Source organism: Pyrus communis, chromosome 8 (genome assembly GCF_041283825.1).
Source record: "Pyrus communis isolate YQ-2024b chromosome 8, ASM4128382v1, whole genome shotgun sequence".
Classification (NCBI taxonomy): Eukaryota; Viridiplantae; Streptophyta; class Magnoliopsida; order Rosales; family Rosaceae; genus Pyrus; species Pyrus communis.
The window spans coordinates 3,019,474-3,025,887 of NC_142572.1; the positions used below are offsets into that span (position 1 = coordinate 3,019,474).

General features: G+C 33.8%; 1 long non-coding RNA gene across 1 annotated transcript; it reads left to right on the forward strand.

The window, feature by feature from the left end:
- Positions 1–1,120: 1,120 nt before the first annotated feature.
- Positions 1,121–5,682, forward strand: LOC148694609 (uncharacterized). The gene is made up of 2 exons (XR_015965774.1): positions 1,121–1,645; positions 1,677–5,682. It is a non-coding gene; the product is annotated as an uncharacterized LOC148694609 (long non-coding RNA).
- The last annotated feature ends 732 nt before the right edge of the window (positions 5,683–6,414 follow it).

Sequence of the window (6,414 nt, forward strand, 5' to 3'; positions counted from 1 at the left end):
CTTATTTAAACATGCCCCTAAAAAGACTTGATTTGAAATGATAGTTTTCTTTGAGGCTGCTCTTTGAGAGAGTAATACTTGAGAGATTGGTTTTTTATTCAACTTGTTTGAGCTTTTCCCTTTGCCTTTGGTGGCTCCACAAGATATTCATAAATACTCATTCAAAATAATTGAATATTGTGGCTAATGACTAAAAGCTCTCATATCCGCACGAAATTTTATCTCGCAATTATAATTTTGCCCGCAGTTATCCTCAAGGTTTTCGAGCAACTAGTCAATATAGACATAACATCTCCTATTGTAGAACTCATATGAAATGCAAGTTATGGTCCAAACGGGGTGAGCTTCATTTGAAAAGCATAGTTGGGTTGTGCATAGGGATCTGTATTGACAACATATTTCCATCATAATGATGATACGATATTATATGTTATGTGTTGGAACTACGTAATCAGTATACTAGTAATACGTATCATACGTAATCCACACAAACAATCCGCGTGCGCATAAAAGAATTTTTGGTCAATAGAGACACCAACTTGCATTTGGACCTTGTGTTATGTATGTGATATTACTGTTTTCTTAAGTGAAAAGAAAAAACAAGATAGCTAGTTATTTACCCCAAATCTGTCTTAAATTCAGAGATAGAACTAGGGATTTTAAGTACCAGATGGAGAATTCTTGTCCCTCTGATTACTAGATCAATTTTGAACAATCAGAATCGAGAAGAATTAGATGTCTGTAAATCAGCAAGGTCACTTTCCAAGAGGAGATCCTCTCCGAATCTCTTCCATTAAGGCCACCGGATCAATGATCCGGGCCTTTGAAATTCCATCCAACAACCTACCTGTTTTGACCCTTTAAAAGTTATAATAATTTTTAACCGTTGGATGAAATTTCAAAAGCCTAAATAACTCTTCTCATTTTCCAAAGGTTTGTTTGCATAGTATGAAATGTACCACAAAAGAATTGGAAAGTACAAAGCTGCATTTGTACGAAGCAATTTCGAATAATCAAACTGTACCGCATTTATATTGTAGTACATTTAAATCCAATAGTGTAATTTGTTTTCTTTTATATGTATGGTTAAGCAAGAAGATTTGTACTAGAAAGACACCTTTGTTCATATAGTACAATGGAGTGAAAGTAGTACACAACTAAGTTCTAAGTTGTGCTATATATTAACAGTGTAAGGCAGGGAAGTTGCACAGAAATAAGTCTAGAGCCACGTCGAAGAGAACAAGTGTTGCAGTATATGCCAAAGCGGTAGAGGGGTTCTGTAGGAGTGACCTGAGATCACATATGGCGCTATATGTTGCGCTTGATGTGTTCTCAGGTCGCCCCTGCGGTACCTTCTCTGCCACATGAATGCACTACTGTTGATCTGCTGAATGTCCACTCATGATGGACCCGAGGTGCTACATCAAAAGGTGAGAAAGTTCTATCATGTTTCGGTGTATTAAAAAATGTAAGAAACATTGCTAACTTTACTCTCGACTACATGCATCGATTGTTCTACCACTACTGTAACACAAATTTGAAGCTCATACTGTAAGTACGTGTTGGTGCTCACAAAAGAAATTCAAATCTATTCCTACCTGGATAAATCAGTGACTGAATCAATATCCTTACAGCTGACTTGATGGCTAGTAGCTCTCCTTCCCCAACTTTCCGAGGATAAAACATTAGTTATCTTGGTAGACTGAAGATGTTGCTTATCCAGATTGACTATTCATACTCTGAGCATTATTTGACTGTCATTTGATCTTTATACTGCCATGTTACTATTATAGTTCATGCCAGAGAATACAGTATGAATTGACTAGCGATCTGTCGTAGTCCAGTCAAGCGTATTGTTCAACCATACAACTGAGAAATTTGAGAGTGAAACTATAGTAATAACTCTATTACCCTAATTATTGCACACAGTTAGAGTTTGCTTATTTATAATTACATCTTAATACGTTACTACTCTTCAGGGGTGTTATTACTGTAGAGGGTCACCTGAGTTATACAAATGCATAGAGTCACCCTATGAGTTTAATTGGATATGTTATTACTATTGCAGCAGTTTGCTATTATCCCCTATGGAATCAATAGTCAAGTATACAGTCTACAATTTGTCAACAGTATAACTCGTCATATAGCTCTTTCCCACTCTCCCATGTAAATGGGTCTCGAGTTTTCATGTTTCAAATTGTATCTGAATTGCAGTCCATCACTCCATAGTGCTCCAGTGTTTGAATTTTCTTTCAAGCAGTATCTGAATTGCTAGAGTGCTTCAATGTTCGAATTTGAATTTGTTTTCAAATTGTTGTCAGTTTTAGTTTTCATTTTGTTTGTTATATCTTTCACATTTCTTTCATCTTTTCTCATTTATCTCATATATTTTTCTTTTATTTATAGGGCAAAAAAAAAAAAAAACTAATAGTTAAAAAAATTAAGGCAAATGTAAATGACGCTTTACCGTAATAGCGAACCCTTATGCGTATGTATTCCTAGTACAAGTTCGATCTCTACTAATTTTTTTTCCTTATATAATTAATAATTTAACCCACTAATCACTATTGTTTGTCAAAAAAAAAATTGTTATCAAGCCCTTTTCTTCGAAGCGGTTACCCAGGCCTTGATAGAGTAAGAGCTGGTTTGGTATTGTTATGCTTTGAAAAAAAATTGATTCTGCTGTGCTATAAGAATAAACAGCTATGAAATAAAGCAGCAGAGTGTTTGGTAAATTTTTTTGTAAAAGTGCTTTTGAAAAGAAAAAAAAACAGTATTATAGTGTTTGATAAACTTTTATATAAAACAGAAGTGAAAAAAGCTAGTTTTTCAAAACTGGGTTTTGCAGCTTTGTGTTTTAACTTTTTTTCACCAAAAATTGTAAAAAAAAAACTAAAACTGAATGTTTACCAAACATAAAAAAACGTTTATAACTACTTTTTCCAAAATCAACTATGTATTAAACTAGGGCTAAGCACAGTGGGTTATTTGCTCATCTCTAGGACTGCAAGTCTCAAGCCAACCACCAACCTCCAAGGGGTTCTAGACTCTGCAAGGCCTCGCTTTGTGTCATAAGTGGAAGTCGATGTAGCTCAATTTATGGAAGTTGAGAGGGACAAGGACCTAATATTTTCAAGACCCACCCATCATCCGTGTTATATAATATAAGGATGAGGATTATCTCCAGAATCTCTTTGCGGGAATTCTAAGAATCTTTATATTATGACTGTTCATTATATATTATACCGTCAGTTTTCGTTAGATACTATTGTGTTTAATTTTAATTCAAAAAATTCATGATCACATGATGTACGATAAACGATTAGAATTTGAGAATCCTAAAGATCTCTACAATTTGGATCAGGATGATATACAAATCCATGTAATATTATATTATAATATAATATAATAATGATTCCACATTATTTTATCTGTAACTTTACAGGACCCACACATTTCTCCGGTTATTAATTAGTAACAAAAAGAGAGGGGAAAAAAAAAATCTCATTTTTATTGGGAAGGAAAAATTCAGTATGAAAAGTAGATTACTTTTTAGGCACCACTCTTTTTCACGAGAAATACTGTAGAATACTTAGAACATGATTTAGTATATAACATATCATAAGAGAGGGACACTAAAAAAAAAAAATTCTTCATTTATACTATAATATGTGATGTACCGATTTATCTTTTAGGTACCTTAAAAAAATCTATCCTCTCTCACAGACCCCATGCATTTGGAGAATGACTTGTATAGAATGATTCCTTGTCACATAGTTTTTCAATTAATAACACATTCTCATGTATAAGCTTTTTTTTTACATGATAACATATTAAATTGAGATGCGATGACATCTGTGAATTTATTTCTTATAAATTGCTCTTTGCTAATGTCGACATGACAATTTCTTAATGACTTGCTCTATATACTCAACCACATAACGCGTCTACCCAAGTTTTTTTTCTGGGGGAAATATGGCAACTATGTAATTACTAATTAGCAATGTTATTGATCACACTGAATGTAATAGTGTTGGAGTGAACAAGAAATCGTGAATTATGCTTCTCTTACATGCGGAGGTTGTTGAAATACAAAAAGAAATGGTTGTACAGCAGCCGCTTCAAACACACAAGCATGGTTTTGTATGGAAATTGATCATCTTCGGATTTCTTTCATCAAATTCATCCAATTAATCAATTCAGATCTTTGAAATTTGATCTAACGGCTACAAATGGAGAGTCATTTTAAAAGTTATAATAATTTTAATCATTTAATTAAATTTTAATGATTCTAATTAAATAATTAAGTGGATTTAATGGAAGAGATCCGCATCTTTGCGTTTTGTATAACAAGTAATAATGGAAATAATGCAAGGGATAGGATAACGTCTTTTCATACATCTGCTGCAATGTGACAGGTTCTAAATTTCTAATCGAGAAATGACAACCATTACTTTTTCTTCATGGTGACCCTCTTTTTACTTTTTAATTATTAAATTAAGCAAATCAAACGACAACAAATATAATTAAACAAGAGATCCCCATTTCTGAAACAGCGCACTTACGAGTATCCTTTCAGTTTCAAGTCTAATGACAACTTTTTTTAAAATTTCAATCATTTCTACAGACTATCAGCCAACAGTGGAAAAATCGGTTGGATATTTAATTAGCATCGTTATCATTTCAATTTTATTAGAGGGGCGACGTCTACCTGCACAGTTTATATCCTCAACTAATATTTAATATGATTGATTTTCAGAAACATTGACAGATTACTTCTGTTCCGCATCAGATCTAAACTCATTCTAGACACACAAAAGTTTGTTTTGTAAATACACAAAAGTGTGAATTTGGATCTGTGTTTATGTAATCTTCTTGTTGGTAAATGAATTTATCTCTTACCTTCCAAAGAAATTAAAAAAAAAAAAAAAAAAAAAAAAAAAAAACTCATTCTAGATTGGATGAGAGAAGGAAGTTTGTTTTTTGGTTGAAAATTTTTGACACTTGCATGAGTGTGTGAATAGCTCGACCGTCTCTGAGTAGAAGTAGCTCTCATGCTAAAATAGTTTATTGGTTGTATTCTTCTATGTGCTTAGAAATTACAATGCTTACATGGCGGGCATATCGAGTAATTATAAGCTAATTATGTCTTTTTTTTGTGAATACAAGCGTTTCAACTCGCAAACAATCTCGGTCGAGTGAGTAGAATAGATATGGTGGTGTCTGTTGAATGCGCTGCTGAATTCTATACACTACGACCAAGGAAAGAACATGTCTTGCCTTGGGTTCTAGAACCTAAAGATAAGGTTACCTAGATCACGGCGAAATTCAATAACTGGCTTAGCTTTCACTGTGCCGAACAAGGTTAACTTGGTAACACCTCACTTTGCCGAAAAAGCTATGGGATGACCTCTTTAGGAGAATTGGAAACTCTTCATCTGCCAAGTCTTGAATAGGTACCCAATTAACCAGAAGCAGTGATGTTCACTTGTCTGAATTGAATATGCTCCTAGATCACTTGCTTGTACGACTCCAGTGATATTTACTTATCTGAACTGAAGGTGTTTTCTCAGAAATGTGAGAAGTGTTTCGCTTAGAGCGTTTGAATTGTTTATTGTGTTGAAGGGGGGTTTTCTCATATTGCACGATGTCTTATATTTATAAGATTGAATTGCTCCGTCATGCAGCTCTCCCTGATAACACCAATCATTTCCAGGCTGACTAATTTCAGATAAAAAATCATGTGGTCCTTATCATGCTTCTTAATCAGAAGACTTTCTTTTCCAACTTGTTTGTCCATATGCATCCATACAATCATAAAGCAAATTAGAATACAATTGCAATCCTACATCTGAATCATTATCCCGCGTTTTTCCATCCTTATTTGTTTACCAATTCAATTCTTGTGCTGACCAACCAATTCAATCCTTTATCCAAACGTTACTCACCAAACCATTAGCAATAGCATGCATGATCTTAGCTATGCTCCTAATTAGGTGGCCTCGACCTCACATTCTGTTCCAACCAACACCTTACAAATCTCAACCTATCCCGACTCAATTTGGATTATACCAATATCCTAAATCAAATGTGTTTGCCCTCAAACACCTTGTCCAGGTAATTATCAATAAAATATTAGGATAATGAGCACTCGTGCTTAACCACATGATTACTATACAAAGGAGAAACAAAACATTAGCCATATGTACTGCATCGTGATCGTAATAATTACTTAAATAATGTCGTTTTGATAGGGTGGTGTAAAATGTAAAGGGTTATTATACAAAATGGTACATAAGATTTGCATGATCAATAGAAATGGTCCCTGAGATTGAAAATCAATAGAAATGATCCTTGAGATTGTCCACTATCCATGATTTTGGTCATTCCGTTAAAAACTCTTTGAATAATTTT